Source organism: Pelophylax lessonae, assembly GCF_965119305.1.
Source record: "Pelophylax lessonae genome assembly, chromosome: 11".
Lineage (NCBI taxonomy): Eukaryota > Metazoa > Chordata > Amphibia > Anura > Ranidae > Pelophylax > Pelophylax lessonae.
In genome coordinates this window covers 141,824,192-141,841,856 of record NC_138778.1, presented here as the reverse complement: position 1 = coordinate 141,841,856, position 17,665 = coordinate 141,824,192, and the positions used below count along the sequence as shown (strand labels likewise).

Here is a 17,665-nt window from a genome sequence, read left to right as displayed (position 1 = left end):
GATTTATCTATTGCTTTTGTTGATCCTTATTGTGTAAGAATCTGCTTCACACTCATACGTGGGGAGCAGATGGCTGTAGCCCTGTCTCTAATATCACCCGCAAAATCGTGTTTCTTGTAGACATTACCTCTGAGTTGAGTGTCTGAACTAGCGGTCTTATTCAGTAGTAAAACCTTTCTGGGTTTCCAGGGCAACAACATGCCGCTGAGGCCCAGGACGACTTCTGCCTATAGTAGCTCCTGCTTTTTACCTCAACCAGGAAATTGTCTTTCTGTTCCTCTGTCCAGCTCCAGTTAACCAAAGGGAAGCTTGTTCATCGTCTGGATGTGGTTTTTGCTGTGAGGGTCTGTCTCTGCTGCTTTCAGAAAATGAATTGCTTTTGCATCCTGCATGGATCCTGAAAGGGGTACACTGGCTTCCCATTCCATCTCTAGGTGGCACAGGCAGGCCATTTACCTGAGTCTATGGCCCTTTAAGGATTCAATTTCACCCTTTCCTGTTAAGTTGACTCTACTAGATCAGTAAGTGCTTCTGGTGCTTTAAAGCATCAGGCGTATTTGTAAGGCCATCCGATATTCTTCTGTTCACATGTTCTTGAAGTTCTACCACATACATGTTTCGGCCTCATCCAATACCAGTTTTGGGCATATGGTCCTTAAGGCCACTTATTGAGCTGCAGGTAGTCCCAGCTGTGTTTGTTTTTTTTTTTTTTTTCCGGTTGGGGTTTGCTGTGTTGCCCACCCCTCAGTTGGACTGCCTTTGGATGAGCTAAAGCTATGAGGCTTGTGTGTCCCTCAGACGAGTAAGAAAGAGCTAGTTTGATAGTTGGGTCATACTGCCACCTGCTTGAGCAGATCACTAGGTAGAGGACAAAATCTAAATGTAGAGGTAGCCCCTGCTGGTGGCCAACTCCCTCACTTCTGATGAGCTCAGTTAGTGAACAAGCAGTAAAAGACTAAAATACCCCAAAACAAAGGCAACAGACTAGAGAGGCAGGTGCTCTCAGAGAAAAGGTTTTTTAAACAAAAAAATTTGATGGTACTGAGAGCATGATCATGAAGGGGTAGGGCCTGTTTTCCCTCAGTAGGCTCTAAAGAAAAGTATTTCTATATCGTTCATTGACGGACGCAGTCCTCTGATGCATATCAGTAGGGTTATACAGCCCCCTACAGGAGTAGGACACTAGGCAGAAAAAAGTTCTGGCTACGCCTATGGGCAGTCCCTGGGGGGTATACCCCCTATCTTCCTGCATAGGATGTCAGTTTTAATCTGCCTAGTCAGGAGTAAGGACCCAAGTTCCTTGCTGGGATCTCTGGTCTTGGCATAACAGTGTTTTTTTATGTAGATAGTTTTTATTAGCTAGCTTTCTTTCTCCAGATTTTTTTCCTGTGAGATCTACAACTATGCCGGATCTGGGCGGTGGGCTGGGTGTATAGATCCAGTGGTCATCCCAGCCGGCCAGCGAGCATACTCAGACCTTAGCTCCGCGCTAGGTCGGCCGCTACATAGTCCAACTGGATTGGGACTGGCTCCGCGAGTTAAACGTCTCGCCAGGTTGCACACAACAGGTCTCAGCATTCCTATTTGGCCGACAGCCACACCCCCCCCCCCAACTTCGGTAGGGAGCGGTTCTGTCAGCCTTTGGCGCTCGCCTGTGTTCCTGGTACAGTGAGTAAATGTTCCCCCCTCTTTCCCTGGCTGATTTTGGGGTGGATGTGGGCCCCTCCCTGGGACGGTCGGACCCTCACAATCCCGGGTTCCCTTCTGTCCTGTTGTGCAACACCCCCCTCCCCCCCCCCTCATGCGGGGGACTGTTTGGGCCTACCTGAGGCTGGGATCACGTTCTCAGGCTGCATGTTGGGGGGTGCGGCGGCGCTCGGACGATCATGCGGGGGGGGGTCCTCAGGCAGAGCCTAACTGCTGATAGATGGTGTTGGGAGGTCTGGGGGATGCCCCTGTGGGTCCTCGTTTGCCTTGCTGCGCGGGGTCGCCATTTTCTTGTAGCCATGTGTGCTACAGTGATCGGCAGCCATCTTGGTACACCCGCTTTCGGCCATTTTGCGGTGGATTCTTTGCTGGGAATCGAGGTGGGAGTGCCTGGAGGCGTTTTTCGGTGGGTGGAGCCCCTCCCTTCACCCTGGGCAGTTTCAAAGCTCCCTTCCTTTTGGAGAGCTGCTGCTGACACGTGCAGACGTTCTGGGACCGGCTGCTGCATTTTGGGGACAGTGAGTTCTGGGGGTCTCTGTCTCTCGTGTCTCTCTCTCCGCAGTGGGACCGTGCGTTTTTTTTTTTTATTTTTTTTTTATTTTGCTGGCGTGTTCTTCTGGTGCAACATAGACCCTGCAGAACATGTGTCCCCACCTGACCCCCTCACGGAGGCCGCAGGGCTCTCCAGATCTCAACTGTCCACTGATGCAATTTTAGGGGTTCTGGAAGCATTTTTGTCCCGGGTGGTGGTGGTGGCCTTCAGAGGGCGAGGTGCAAAGAAACGACCTACCCCTGCCTCATCTGATGTCTCAGATTCTGAGTCTGACTCAACCACCGTAGACGTGGGTCTCCCGGCCGGGTCTGTTACCTCGCGCCCTGCCTCTTCTGATAGTGAGGATGGCATTTCTCCCTCTACTGCTGCGCAAGATAAGGTGCTAGTGGATGCACTGGTGGTTTCTGTGTGTGAAACCCTGAAATTGGAGGATACAGCAGCAGCCGTGTGGCACTCGCAAGCCATCCAGGGTGGAAAATATTTTTCCCTTCCCTGCTTATTTTGCTGGCCTGCTCACAAAAGAATGGGACCGTCCGAGACGTTCCCCTGGGGTGTCTAAGCGGATTGCTAGATGCTACCCTTTTGAGGAGTCTCTGGTAAAGTGGAGGGTACCGCCTAGGGTGGGTCTTCCGGTCCCTAGACTGAATAAGGCTACCGTTATTCCAGTGTAGGAATCCCTGTCCTTTAAGGACCTGGAGGATAGGAAGGCAGAGGCTGTGGCCCGCAATATGTACTCCCTGGCGGGGACTGCACTGAGACCTGTATTTACTATGGCCCTTGTCACGCAGGCGCTGACTGAATGGGCGAAGCTACTACGCGGTGACTTGGAGGGTGTGAAAGAACCCACTGTCACTGTGTGTTTTGGAGGGGACTGTGCGCAAGCCTCCTACCGACAGACTATGGGCCAGAAGCTACTGGAGTTTGGCGCTGCAGCCTTTTGACTTTACCATCCACTACTGCCCTGGGAAGCAAAACGGCAACGCCGACGAATTATCCAGGCAAACAGACATTGACAAATGATCCGTGAGTATTCCCCGGACATCCCCAAGCCGATCCGTTAGGATCAGACTGTGTATGCCGGCTTGGTTCTGGGGGAGCATTGTGGCAAACACAGCCACTGTATATTGTCCTTCATGTATGCATTATGTTTTTTGCATGTGTATACGTTTAAGAACCAAGTGTTTGGAATGTAATGCTACAGCCCTTCTCCCCCCACCCCCCCCCCCCCTCCTGTTTCTGTGTCTAATTGTGTGGAATCATGACACAGACAATGGTCTGGTCTGGGCTGGAGACATCTCTCCGCAGGGGGTGTGTATTAAGACTGCCTGTTTCAATGTACAAATGTTCCGTTCCCATTGGCTGGTCTTTGTCCCCTTCCCCCCCTTCTGTGGCAAGGCTAATGGGAGTTTCCCTAACTGTGTGAAAAACTGTATGTCTTGGAATTTAATAAACCAGTTTAAGCTCTGCATGGTTAACCCTCAACACCTGTGTGGATTGTCTCGTGATTGAGGGGTTACGGGCTGGGTATGGCTTCTCCGCAGGCTGTGGGTGCGTTTGGAGAACAGGAGACACAGGTCTGGCGGATGTGCCCACCTGGGGTACAAAGATCCGTTACGGAGGGTAAGCCAGTCTCTTCTGCCTTTGGGGAGCTGTTGGACCAGCTGGTGCAGGGGCTGCAATTTGTTTGCGATGCCGCGCTAGACACTTCTCCTTTGTTGGGTCAGCTGTCAGACCTGTATGAGCGTTCTGGGACTGATGGTGTCTTTCGAGGCGGTCCCCTTCGCTCAATTCCACACAAGGATATTCCAGAAGGAAATTCTTAAGTGTAACAAGCACTCTAATTCTCTGGACCTTGGGATTCGGTTAAGCCAAGGGATCAATGAGTCCCTGATCTGTTGGCTTCGATCTCCGATGCTCCGGCTGGGGAAATCCTTCGTCCCTATATACTGGACAATTTTCACCCCGGATGCAAGTCTTTCCGGGTGGGGAGGAGTCCTCGGTCGGTTCTCTGCTCAGGGAGTCTGGTCCCTGGAGGAATCCAGGTTGCCGATCAATGTCCTGGAGCTGAGAGCGATCCGGCTTTGCCTAGCCCACTGGACCGAACAGAGCAGAACAGAGGTCCCAGGGCAAATAATTCAGGGGAGACCCCTGGGGTCTCCCCCACTATCCCCACTCTGTAAGGGTCCCAGGATAGTGTGTGTCCTGCCCTGGTAGCCTGGAGGGGTCCTAGTGTAGGAGACCCCTAGGTGCATGCCCTACTGTTTGCAGTGTGGGTATAGTGCAGGGGGGGGGATCCCCCTTCACAGGGTGCAGCATTGCAAAGGACGCAGGGAGGATCCTGGCAGCATGCTTCAGCGTTTTGTAGATGGTGGTGGCCATTTTCCCTTAGTCTGGCTGGTCTCCGGTTGGCGGCCATGTTTGTGAAGCCCGATGTTACAATGGGCCATTTTCTCTTAGTCTGGAAGACGCTGGAGGCGACCGAAGCCTCGTGGGGATGCCGAAGCTTCTCCTCTTCCTGGGACATATGAAAAGGAAACGTGATGTTGGGTTCGAATTCTCAGCGTTCCTCTGGTCGGTAGGGTGAGTTATTGGGGGTCCCTGTTATCTCTCTGCTGAGCGGTACCCTGAGCCTTGAGGGGATCCTTTAGTGGTGTCAAAAGATAGTTTTTGTACTGCAAGGTCTTTCTTTCCTTTATGGAGCCTCAGGGTCACATCTCCCCCACTGGACCCCCTCATGGAGGTGGCAGGTCCCTTGGAACCCCAGCTTCCCATGGTTGCACTGATGGCGGTCCTGCAGACCTTAGTGTCCAGGGGGGAAGGGGTGTGTGGGCAAAGGCCCAAGAAGAAGCATCCCTTGCTTTCCCCTGCTCAGTCGTCTCATCTAATTCTGAGCCTTATGCCGCCATGGACGTGGCCCATCCAGGGGGACTTAATATTACACCCCCAGATCCATCTGAAAGTGAAGATGATTTCCTCCATGGTCGCAGCAGCCGAAAAAGTGCTGGTAGACGCACTTATCACTGCAGTGCGTGATGCAGCTGATGTAGCCACGGACGTAGCTATGTCATTTGGTACACATAATATCGCCTCGTACTCCAAAGGGGTTTCCTTATGTGCCTTATTTTGACAGGTTTTCCTGTAAGGAATGGGAACAACCAAAATTACCCTTTGTGGTCCCAAAACGTTTGGCTGTATGTTACCCTTTTGAGGAATTGCTTTTAAAAAAGTGTGTGAAAATAAAATTAATGCTGCGCTATGGTGAATATACAAGTGCAACTCAAAGTGCTGCTGTGCAAAAATCAAAAAGATTCTGAACGTGACATTATGAAAAAACAGCGCAAATTGGTTGTGATTGGCATACAATATGGTGACAAACCACCAGAGTGCCTTAGATTAATAAATATGAAAATGAATATGAATATAAATATAAATAAAAATATAGAAGATAGATGTACCTAAAAACCTTGTGAAATGGCTTTCAATATAAAACAATAATCAATAGAAAGCACCATCATACACCCTGTGCGGTGAGTATTTAAAGTCCATAAAAATATAAGTCCATCAACACTATAATAAAAATCAATCAACAAAAATGCATAAAATTCAAAGGTGCTTTAGCATGTAGCCAGTGAAAAGTAATCCACCGAAAAAGTGCTCAAGTGCTGGAAATTCCGTGCAAAATCATATTCATTTTCATATTTATTAATCTAAGGCACTCTGGTGGTTTGTCACCATATTGTATGCCATTCACAACCAATTTGCGCTGTTTTAACCCTTTCAATACCGAGTTATTGTAAAATGACGTCGGCAACATTCCTTTAGCGATCCGGGCCGCCGTCATATGACGTTGGCCCGTTCTAGCTGCCAGTGCGTGCCCCCGGCGGCGCGATCAGGGATGAGGCTCGTCCCTCGGACATAGCCCATCCCTGATCAAGGTAAACAGCCAATACAAATTGGCTGTTTACCACGTGATCGGCTGTGTCAATCACAGCCGATCACATGAGCGGCTCCAGCGCGAGCCGCTCGTTCCTTCCTTAATGCGCGCCCCCCCGGGGGCGCAAAGCGCGGCGATCGGGGACGAGGCTCGTCCCTCGGACAGAGCCCATCCCCGATCTAGGTAAAGAGCCAATGAAATTGGCTCTTTCCCACGTGACCGGCTGTGTCCAATCACAGCCGGTCACAAATGTCATCAGAGAACACGGTAACTAGCTGTCACCGTGTTCTCCTCCTCTCACACTGATCCTGTGTGAGGAGGAGATTGTGGTAACAGCTAGTTACCAAGTACAGTGCACCCCAAACACACTGATTGCCCCCCCCCCCCAATAAAAAGCACCTGTCACTAGCCCATCAAAGTACCCGAGTACCTGTCACCAGCCCATCAGGTACTCTGATGACAGGTACTCGGGTACTCTGATGGGCTGATGACAGGTACTCTGATGGGCTGGGGACAGGTACTCGGGTACTCTGATGATGGGTACTCTGATGACGGGTACTCGGGTACTCTGATGACGGGTACTCTGATGATGGGTACTCTGATGACGGGTACTCGGGTACTCTGATGACGGGTACTCGGGTACTCTGATGACGGGTACTCGGGTACTCTAATGACGGGTACTCGGGTACTCTGATGACGGGTACTCTGATGACGGGTACTCGGGTACTCTGATGACGGGTACTCGGGTACTCTGATGACGGGTACTCGGGTACTCTGATGACGGGTACTCGGGTACTCTGATGAGGGGTACTCTGATGACGGGTACTCGGGTACTCTGATGAGGGGTACTCTGATGACGGGTACTCGGGTACTCTGATGAGGGGTACTCTGATGACGGGTACTCGGGTACTCTGATGACGGGTACTCTGATGACAGGTACTCGGGTACTCTGATGACAGGTGACCGGGTACTCTGATGACGGGTACTCTGATGACAGGTACTCGGGTACTCTGATGACAGGTGACCGGGTACTCTGATGACCGGAGTACCCGTCATCGGAGTACCTGTCACCTACCCATCAGAGTACCCGAGTACCTTCCACCTGCTCTTTAGAGTACCTGACACCTGAAGTACCCGAGTACTTGCCACCTGCTCATCAGTACCCATCACTACTCATCAGTACTCATCAGTACCCATCATTACCTATCACCTATCAGTATCAATACTGATCATCCGTACCCATCAGTACAGTATCAGTATCCCCTATCAGTATCAGTACTACTCATCAGTACCTATCACCTGCCTGTCACCTGGCCATAAGAGTACCCGAGTACCTGTCACCTGCCTATCGGAGTACTCGAGTACCTGCCACTTGCTCATCAGTACCAGAGTACCTGTCACCTGCCCAGCAAAGTACCCGAGTACCTGTCACCCTTCATACAACCACCATGTCTAAGTCCAAAAAGGTTTATATACGTCCTCCGTTTAAACCTAAATACCGGTGTTATGGCAGCAGATAGCTGCCATAACCCTGGTATTTTTTTAAACGTTGGATGGTTGGCTTTCCGATAAGGGTGGTCCCAGCGGCGGATTCACCGCGGGATCACCCTTCCGGGTGGCGGAAGAGGTGCCCCCCCCCCTCCCGCCGCATTCTGGTCCTTTTCCCCGCTTACCGGACCCGCCGGCAGCGGGGAAAACGATCCAGTCACAGATCCTCACAGACAGGATGTCGAGTGAGGGCAAGCTTGCCCTCACTCGATTCTATGGTCTTGGAGGACCGGAGCTACGGCAAACGTCGTTGCCTAGCAACCAGTTTAAAGGTCCCCCTTTTTTTTTTTTTTTCTATCTTTTAGTGTACTTGTGAGATCTGAGGACTTTTTGACCCCAGATCTCCCAAAAAGTGGTCCTATCGTGCCTTTTTCTATTACAAGTAATGTTTACATTTCTTGTAATAGAAATAAAAATGATCAATTTTTTTTTTTTTTTTTAAAAACGGTGTAAAAATAAAAAATAATAAATAAAATGGTAAAAAAAAAAAAAAAAATTAAAGCGCCCTCTCCCTGCGAGCTCGCGCGCAGAAGCTAAAGCATACGGAAACCCTCCCACATATGTAAACAGTGTTCAAACTACACATGTGAGGTATCATCGCGATCGATAGAGCAAGAGCAATAATTTGAGCCCTAGACCTCCTCTGTAACTCTAAGATAGCAACCTGTAGAAATTTTTAAATTGTCGCCTATGGGGATTTTTAAGTACCAAAGTTTGTCACCATTCTGTGAGCGTGCGCAATTTTGAAGCATGACATGTTGGGTATCTATTTACTCGGCGTAACATTATCTTTCACATTATGGAAAACAATTGGGCTAACTTTACTGGTTTCTTATTTTCTAATTAAAAAAAGTGCGTTTGGAAGACCGCTGCGCAAATACGGTGTGATAAAAAATATTGTAATAATCTCCATTTTATTCTCTAGGGTCTCTGCTAAAAAAAAATGTATAATGTTTTGGGGTTTGAAGTAGTTTTATAGCAAAAATAACTGATTTTAGCTTGTAAACACCAAATGTCAAAAATGGGCCTAGGCAAGTGGCTAGGATGCATGATGATGCTCCTTGGATTTTGGGCCCCTCTATATGGCTAGGCTGTGAAAAAGTCTCACACGTGGTATTGCCATACTCAGGAGGAGTGGCAGAATGTATTTTGGGGTGTCATTTTTGCTATGTACATGCTATGTGTTAGGAATATCCTATAAATTGACAACTTTGTGTAAAAAAAAAAAAAAAAAAAAAAAAAAAAAAAGTTTTTATTTTTTTCCCACATTTTCCAAAAACTTGTGGAAAAAAATGACATGTTCAAAGGACCCATAACGCCTCATAGAATATACGTTGGAGTGTTTGCTTTCCAAAATGGGGTCATTTTGTGGACTTTTCCATTGTATTGGTGCTCTAGGGCCTTGAAAAGTGTGATAGGTAGTAAGAAAGTTTAATGTGTATTTATGCTCCTAAAACGCCTTATGGTGCTACTTGGACGTGGAGTCTCTTTTTGTGGCCAGGCTGTGTAAAAGTCTCACACATGTGGTATCACCATACTCAGAAGGAGTAGCGGAATTAATTTTGGGGTGTCATTTTTGCTGTGTACATGCTATGTGTTAGAAATAGCTTATAAATTGACAACGTTTTGGGAAAAAAAAGAAAAACTTTTTTTCTTCATTTTCCCAAGAATTGTGGGAAAAAATTATAACTTCAAAAAACTCACCATGCCTCTTACTAAATACCTTGGACTGTCTACTTTACAAAAAGGGGTCATTTGGGGGGTATTTGTACTGTCCTGACATTTCAGGGCCTCAAGAAAGGAGATAGGCCATCAGTACATCTGGTGTGATCAATTTTCAGTAATTGGTACCATAGCTTCTAGACTCTAACTTTCACACAGACTAAATAATATACACTAATTTGGGTTAATTTTACCAGAGATATGTAGCAGTATAAATTTTGGGCCAAATGTATGAAGAAAAATTAATTTTTTGCAAAATTTTATAATAGAAGCTAAAAAAAGTTTTTTTTTTTTTGCAAAATTTTTGCTCTTTTTTTGCTTATATCACGAAAAAAAACCCCAGTTGTGATCAAATACCACCAAAAGAAAGCTCTATTTGTGTGAAAAAAATGATAAAAATTTTGTTTGGTTACAGTGTAGCATGACTGAGCAATTGTCATTCAAAGTGTGAGAGTGCTGAAAGCTGAAAATTGGTCTGGGCAGGAAGGGGGTCTAACTGCTCTGTATGGAAGCGGTTAAAGTGGACTGGTTCACCAGTGGTGGATCCTCCTGTTTTTCAGGTTGAATACAGAAGGATTGCAAAGAAAAAATAATTTTGGACTTTATAGGCACTGATAATTAACCACCTCCCACCCGGCCATAGTACATATACGGCTGGGCGGGAGTCTCGTCCTTCTGAATGGACGTTCCGGAACGTCCTTCAGAAGGAGAGAGATCGCGCCGCCGCGGGCACGCGCAGCGGCGCAATCTCGATATGCCTGTGTCGCTCGGACACACGGCAACAACATTCGGCAGGAGGGCCCTGTGATTGGCCCTCCTGATCACATGACAGCTGTGTCCAATCACAGCTGTCATGTAATGTAAATACAGCCGTTGTAACGGCTTTGATCTCTTCTTCTCCTCACACAGATCCTGTCAGTGAGGAGAAGAAGAGACAATCTGTGCTGCAGCCAGGGGATCAGTGAGTTTGAAGCATTTTTTTTTGCTAACTACACACTGATCACCCTGTTAGTGTCCCCAAAACAGTGTCCCCAAAACACCGATATAAAAATCATCAGGCGCACATCTGCCTGTGGATCATCCCGCGCACACCGTCACCTGATCTGCTACACCTGTCTGATCTGACACATCTGTCCGTGGATCACCCCGCGCACATAATCACCTGATCTGCTACACCTGTCTGATCTGACACATCTGTCCTTGGATCATCCCCCGCACATCGTCACCTGATCTGCTGCACCTGTCCCAGAAATCATCTGTCAACATGGCGAAAAAATTTTATAGCGGCGAGGAGGCTGTCCAAATTATTCAGAGTATGTCGGATGAGAGTACCGGGGAACTCTCTCCGTCAGACTCGGATAGCGAGTATGAGCCAGTAGAAAGCAGTGGCTCAGAAATGGAGACGGAGGATGACACAATCCTTACAAAGAGGATCAGGAGATTTGAGCAGGCGCAGGCATCCACCAGCCGCGCAACAACTCCGCAGGCATCCACCAGCCGCGCAGCACTCCACGTCCACGAATATACGCAGGCATCCACCAGCAGTTCTGCAAGTCCTAGTGCAGTGGCAAGCGCAAACAGGGCATCATCCCTGCATGACAGGGCAGCTGCTGGTAACGGGGCGTCCCACCCACAACGAGGCAGGGCCCATACTAGCCTTCCGGATGTTCGGTTATATCCGACATGGCTGCCCGATACTTCAGCAGAACCTGTAATTCCCCCTTTTACAGCACAGCCAGGCCCTCAAATCCAATTGGATAATGTAACCCCACTTTATTATTTTAATTTGTTTTTCACGAATGATCTGCTGAACTACATCGTGGAGCAGTGTAATCTGTACGCCAGCCAACATATTGCCAGCAATCCGGATTCATCCTATGCCCGCCCCCCTTTATTGGAAACCCCTCACCGTGGAAGAATTTAAACTTTTCCTTGGACTGACCCTCAACATGGGTCTGACAAAAAAAAATGAACTCCATTCCTACTGGTCTACCGTACCTTGCCATCATATGCCAGTCTACTCCTCATTGATGCCCAGGCACCGTTATGAAATGATAATGCGATTTTTACATTTCAACGACAATGCCCAGTGCCTCCCCCGAAATCATCCAAATTATGATGAATTATTCAAAATTCGGTCCCTAATCAATTTTCTTTGCTCCAGCTTCAAGCAAATGTTTACCCCTGATAAAAACATTTGTGTGGATGAATCCCTAGTCCACTTCACCGGAAGGCTTGGGATAAAACAATACCTCCCAAGTATAAAAAAAGGACTGAGTGTTCAGAAGAACTGATAACCCAATCACCCAGCGCTTGGATCAATGGATAAATCTTATGTGCATGTAGGCCATAGGATAAAACATAGAAATAAAAAGCTGCTGCCTTAAAATGGACAATATAAAATAAGGTGCATATCAATCGAAATTAATAAACACAAGCAGCGCTAATAACTAAATAACATATCATGAAAGTACATGAATAAACCCTGTATTGACAGAGCTGACGTCATCAATAATTGTAGCGTCTAAAGTCCATGAAAGTCCAAACAGTCCATCACCAGGTGACCTTTCAGTGAAAGGGAATAGCAAACACCAACATCTATATCAAGCTGCTAGGGATATGCCTCCACCTCACCACATGCACCCCAATGGTAATGCTCTTACCAGGACCTGCCGTACATTAAGCATGTAAATCCTCCACAGACTCTATCTTTGCTTCAGACCGCTTCACAATCGGATATATTCTCAGCCATCAAAGCATATGGGGAGTGAAAACAGATGCACAATAGGGCAGTATTGCTTGATAAAAATGCAAGCGGCTGGACGGTAATCCTATGCTGACAATTGACACAATGCTGTTTTAATTTTTTGCCAATGTAAGTGTGATGGGAGAGGGTTTTGAATAAAGGTGCATTTTTATCAAGCAATACTGCCCTATTGTGCATCTGTTTTCACTCCCCATATGCTTTGATGGCTGAGAATATATCCGATTGTGAAGCGGTCTGAAGCAAAGATAGAGTCTGTGGAGGATTTACATGCTTAATGTACGGCAGGTCCTGGTAAGAGCATTACCATTGGGGTGCACGTGGTGAGGTGGAGGCATATCCCTAGCAGCTTGATATAGATGTTGGTGTTTGCTATTCCCTTTCACTGAAAGGTCACCTGGTGATGGACTGTTTGGACTTTCATGGACTTTAGACGCTACAATTATTGATGACGTCAGCTCTGTCAATACAGGGTTTATTCATGTACTTTCATGATATGTTATTTAGTTATTAGCGCTGCTTGTGTTTATTAATTTCGATTGATATGCACCTTATTTTATAATACCTCCCAAGTAAACGTGCCAGATATGGGGTAAAGTTTTACAAAGTATCCAACAGGGCCACGGGCTACATTTTTTATTTCAAAATTTATGAGGGAAAGGACAGTCAGATAAACCCCCCCTGGGTGCCCTACCTATATCGGGATAAGTGGCAAAATTGTCTGGCAGCTGATTGAACCACTGCTTGGGAAGGGTTACCACCTATATGTTGACAATTTTTATACAAGTCTCCCATTTTTCCGCCATCTATACCTAAAAAAGACTGTGGCCTGCGGGACAGCACGGTCCAACCGCAAGGGCTTCCCACAGAGATTGATCAGCCAAAGATTAAATCGGGGGGGGGAAAAAGCCAGTATGCGCAATGAAGAGGTACTAGCTCTGAAGTGGAAAGATAAAAGGGACGTCTACATCCTTTCCACAATACATGAGGACACCCTGGTGGAACTTCAGACAAGACGAGGTCCCATCCAGAAGCCAAAATGCATCCATGAATATAACCTATTCATGGGGGGGGGGGGTGGATATGAGCGACCAGCTGATGCAGCCCTACTTGGCCACCAGGAGATCACTGTTCTGGTATAAAAGTCGCCATTTATATAATTCAGCTAGCGCTGTTCAATTCCTATGTCATTTTTTCCAAGTGTACCCAAGGATCCCTAACCTATTTAAGATTTCAAGAGGACGTTATCATGGCCCTTCTCTATCCCCATGGCCACCCCCCGAACAAATTCGCTCTGATGCATTAGCCAGACTTCATGAAAGGCACTTCCCGGATATCCTCCCTCCTACCCGCACAGGCCACAGACACCCAAAAAAATGTCGTGTATGTTCAAGTAGAGGAATTCGCCGCGACACCAGATACTACTGTCCCTCCCAGCCAGGCCTCTGTATTGTAGGGTGCTATCGTGTTTATCACACTTCAGTACACTATTAGTAAAGACATTTTCCCAGTTTCCACTATCTGCTATTTCTGTGTATGACCCGGACTGTTTATCGACTATGATGTGAAGATATTTTTCCAGTTTCTGCTATTTCTGTGTATGACCCGGACTGTTGAATGACCATTCTTTTTGCCTGCCTCCTGGAACTGATTATTTGCTCTGCCACTGTACTATTCAACACAGGGGTCTCGCACAGGTGAGGGGCTCCAGAATAGAAATTCCGAGTGGAGAAAACTTTTTTTTTTTCTCCAGGTTTTTGTTTTCTCGGATTAGGGTCTGGATCTCGGAGGCTTCAAAGAGATTTGGGTGGGAGAAGCCTCTACCCCTGTCCTCAGGTCTTACCTGACCAAGGCCCCTAAGCCTTATAGTGCTGCCTGCCACCTGAACTGGCCATGCCTATGCCTGCCACCTGAACTGGCCATGACTATGCCTGCTAACTGAACTACTGCCAGGACCAATACTTTGGAATATCCCTGCCTGCTGCCTGGAAAATTCCTGAACATCTCCATTGGCTGCCTGGACCAATGCTTTTCCTGTGCTGGGACCGTATTCGTGCCTGCTAAAACCACAGGTAATCATTATTTTTTACCCTTTGCTCAGCAGAATGTATTTTGGGTTGTAATTCTTGATCTGTACATGCTATGTGTTAGAAGCCTGACTGTGCTACTTGGATGTTGGGCCTCTGTATGTGGCCAGGCTGTGGAAAAGTGTCACACATGTGGTATCGCCATACTTGGGACGAGTAGCAGAATGCATTTTAGGGTGTAATTTTTGCTATGTACATGCTTTGTATTAGAAATATCTTAGAAATGGACAACTTTGTGTAAAAAAAAAAAAAAAAAATACGTTTTTATTTTTTCCACATTTTCCAAAAACTTGTGGAAAAAAAATGACATCTTCAAAAGACTCATAATGCCTCATAGAATATACATTGGGGTGTTTTCTTTCCAAAATGGGGTCATTTTGTGGGTAATTCCATTGTTCTGGTGCTCCAGGGCCTTCAAAATTGTGATAGGTTGTTAGGAAATGAAATGTGTAATTTATGGCTTTCGAACGCCTGACCGTGCTACTTGAATGTTGGGCCTCTGTATGTGGCCAGGCTGTGGAAAAGTCTCACACATGTGGTATCGCCATACTCAGGAGGAGTAGCAGAATATATTTTGGGGTGTATTTGCAAGTTTATGTATGTCATGTGTGAGAAATACCTTGTTAATTTAACAATTTTGTGGGGAAAAAAAAAAAATCTTCATTACCAAAACTATTGTGGCCAAAAAATTGCAACTTCAAAAAACTCACTATGCCTCTTACTAAATACCTTGGACTGTCCTCTTTACAAAAAGTGGTAATTTGGGGGGTATTTGTACTCTCCTGACATTTTAGGGCCTGAAGAAATGAGATAGGTAGTCAGTACATCAGGACTGTTAAATTTTCAATGATACGTAGCCTAGCTGAGGGCGCTCTAACTTTCACAAAAACCTATTTTCATACACTTATCAGGATTTTTTTTACCAAAGACATGTAGCAGAATACATTTTGGCCTAAATTTATGACAAAATTTGATTTGATTGGATTTCTTTTAAAACAGACAATAGAAAATATAATTTTTTTTTTTTCGCTATTTTTTTCGCTTATATCACAAAAAATAAAAAATCCAGCGGTGAATAAATACCACCAAAAGAAAGCTCTATTTGTGGGAACAAAATGATAAAAAATTCATTTGGGTACAGTGTAGCATGACTGAGTAATTGTGATTCAAAGTGCGAGAGCACTGAAAGCTGAAAATTGGTCTGGGAAGGAAGGGGGTTTAAGTGCCCAGTATTGAGGTGGTTAAAAAATGGATATTTTATTAGTGAATGGTTAAAATTGGTTAAACCAAAACAAAAGAATTGGGGGGGGAACAGTATGCACAGATTATAGAAGTGCAATGCCTCAATAAGCATATATGGAATTACCACACACATATGATACATGATGAATTTACATGACATATTGCAAGAGTAAATAGTACATTAAATCTAGTAGGCCTCATAGACGATGACAAGAGGTTTTGTTCAATCGTCCCTGAGTTCCATTATACGAGAATTGGTGAGTAGACGTTGCATGTAGCCAGATTGCCCTACATGTTTTGCTTACGTAGCAAGCTTCCTCTGGAGCTACTGGTGTACAAGTTTCTGTGTGATAATAAAAGAATATAAATAAATATATATATATATATATATATATATATATATATATATATATATATATATATATATATATATATATATATATTCAAAAATCAATGCATACACATGAACTATCATGGACCATCACAAAGTATGTACATTGACCCTAACTGAATGGGCCAAGCTGTTGCACCAGGGCCTGGGGGGTAAGCAGGTCCCCACTGCTTATGTTGATTTAGTGGACCAGTTGGTCCATGGGCTACAGTTTATTTGTGATTGGATACAGCTCCTGTGCTGTCCAAACTTTGTTTCAATGGTAGTGATTAGGCGCGTACTGTGGCTTAGAGGCTTGGTCTGCGGACCAATTCTTAAGAAAGCTCTCATTCATTTGCCCTTTCAAGGCGATCGCCTGTTTGGGGCTACCCTGGATGACATCATTAAGGGTATAACTGGGGGGGTAAGAGTACCTTCCTGCCACAGTCAAGGAGAGGGAAGGAGCCTCGTCGCAGATGGGGGGCCCTCCTTCTCAGCCCATAGAAAATTATTTTGTGATTCTGGGACGGAGAATAGGGGAAATAGAATCTTCCTGGGAGGTCCCAAGCAACCTTGTTCTGGTAAGCCTAGAGCTAGCTTCTCTGGACCAGCAGACAAAGACCCCATTCAGCATGAAGGTCTGCCCTCACCCATTATTGGGGGGACCTCTTCGCTGGTTTCTGGCCACGTGGACTTCTTTTGTGAGCGTCAAGGAGATCCGCAAAATATTTCTTTTGGGGGTACCAAGAAAGGGGGGCAAAGTTTTTAGTTTTGTTTTTTTCAGGTTTTTTAGGTCCTCAGTCTCCTTGTGTGAGTTTATATCCTGCAAAGGTTCAGGTGATGTCTGAACTACCCAAGATCCCCCCTATCCTTCTCCAGGGAACTTATTTACCTAGGTCTGATTTTAATTCTGACCAGGGTGGTCCTTCCTCTGGACAAATTTCAGGAACCACAGGCCGTGATTCACCAGCTGCTGTCATGCATAGTTCTCTCCTAATTTGCATACAGGGTCTGAGTCTGGTGGTATCCACCTTCAAGACAGTTCTGTTTGCTTAGTCCCACATGCAGCTACTTTAGCAGGTTCAGCTCCACAGGAGGATACCGAAGTTTGTGTCGAGGTCACGAGTTCCTCTGACAGACTCTGCAGGCGTCCAAGGGCCACGGTAGGGCCAGTATCCTCTCCGACTCAGGCTTCTTCTGCAGTTCCTGCGAGGATCTTTCAATCCTCCTTGTTGCCGTAAATGTCCCTTGGGGGCCTCCTCTCAGACGACCGGTTGTCCCAAGGGCTAATCTACCATCCTGCTTTAGTCACTGGTCTAATGGATTTAGCTATTGAAAGCCAGGTACTGAGGGAGAGAGGTTTGTCTGGATCAGTGATCCCTACTATGGTGAAGGCGAGGAAGTCGTCTTCCAACAAGATATACCATCGTATGTGGAATGCGTACATTTCTTGGTGTGAGTCTCTTGGTGCTCATCCTCGATCCTTTTCTGTGGTTTGTAAGGTAACCTTTCTTCAACGGGGCGTTGATCAGAAGTTGGCCTTGCGTATCAAGGTCCAGGTGTCTGCCTTGGCAATCTTCTTTCAGTGACCCCTAGCCTCGCACTCTTTAGGTCATACCTTCATTCAGGGGTTGGACATGTGGCTCCACCTGTACAGTCTTTTGCTGTCATGGGATTTAAATTTTAGTGCTTTTGGTTCTCCAGAAACTTCCATTTGAGAATATTCGGAAGATTCCCT

The 17,665-nt window shown here is 46.3% G+C and overlaps 1 protein-coding gene across 1 annotated transcript in view; it reads left to right on the top strand.

The window, feature by feature from the left end:
- Nucleotides 1–17,665, top strand: part of LLGL2 (LLGL scribble cell polarity complex component 2) — a 174,961-nt gene that overhangs the window by 109,106 nt on the left and 48,190 nt on the right. The window lies entirely within an intron of this gene.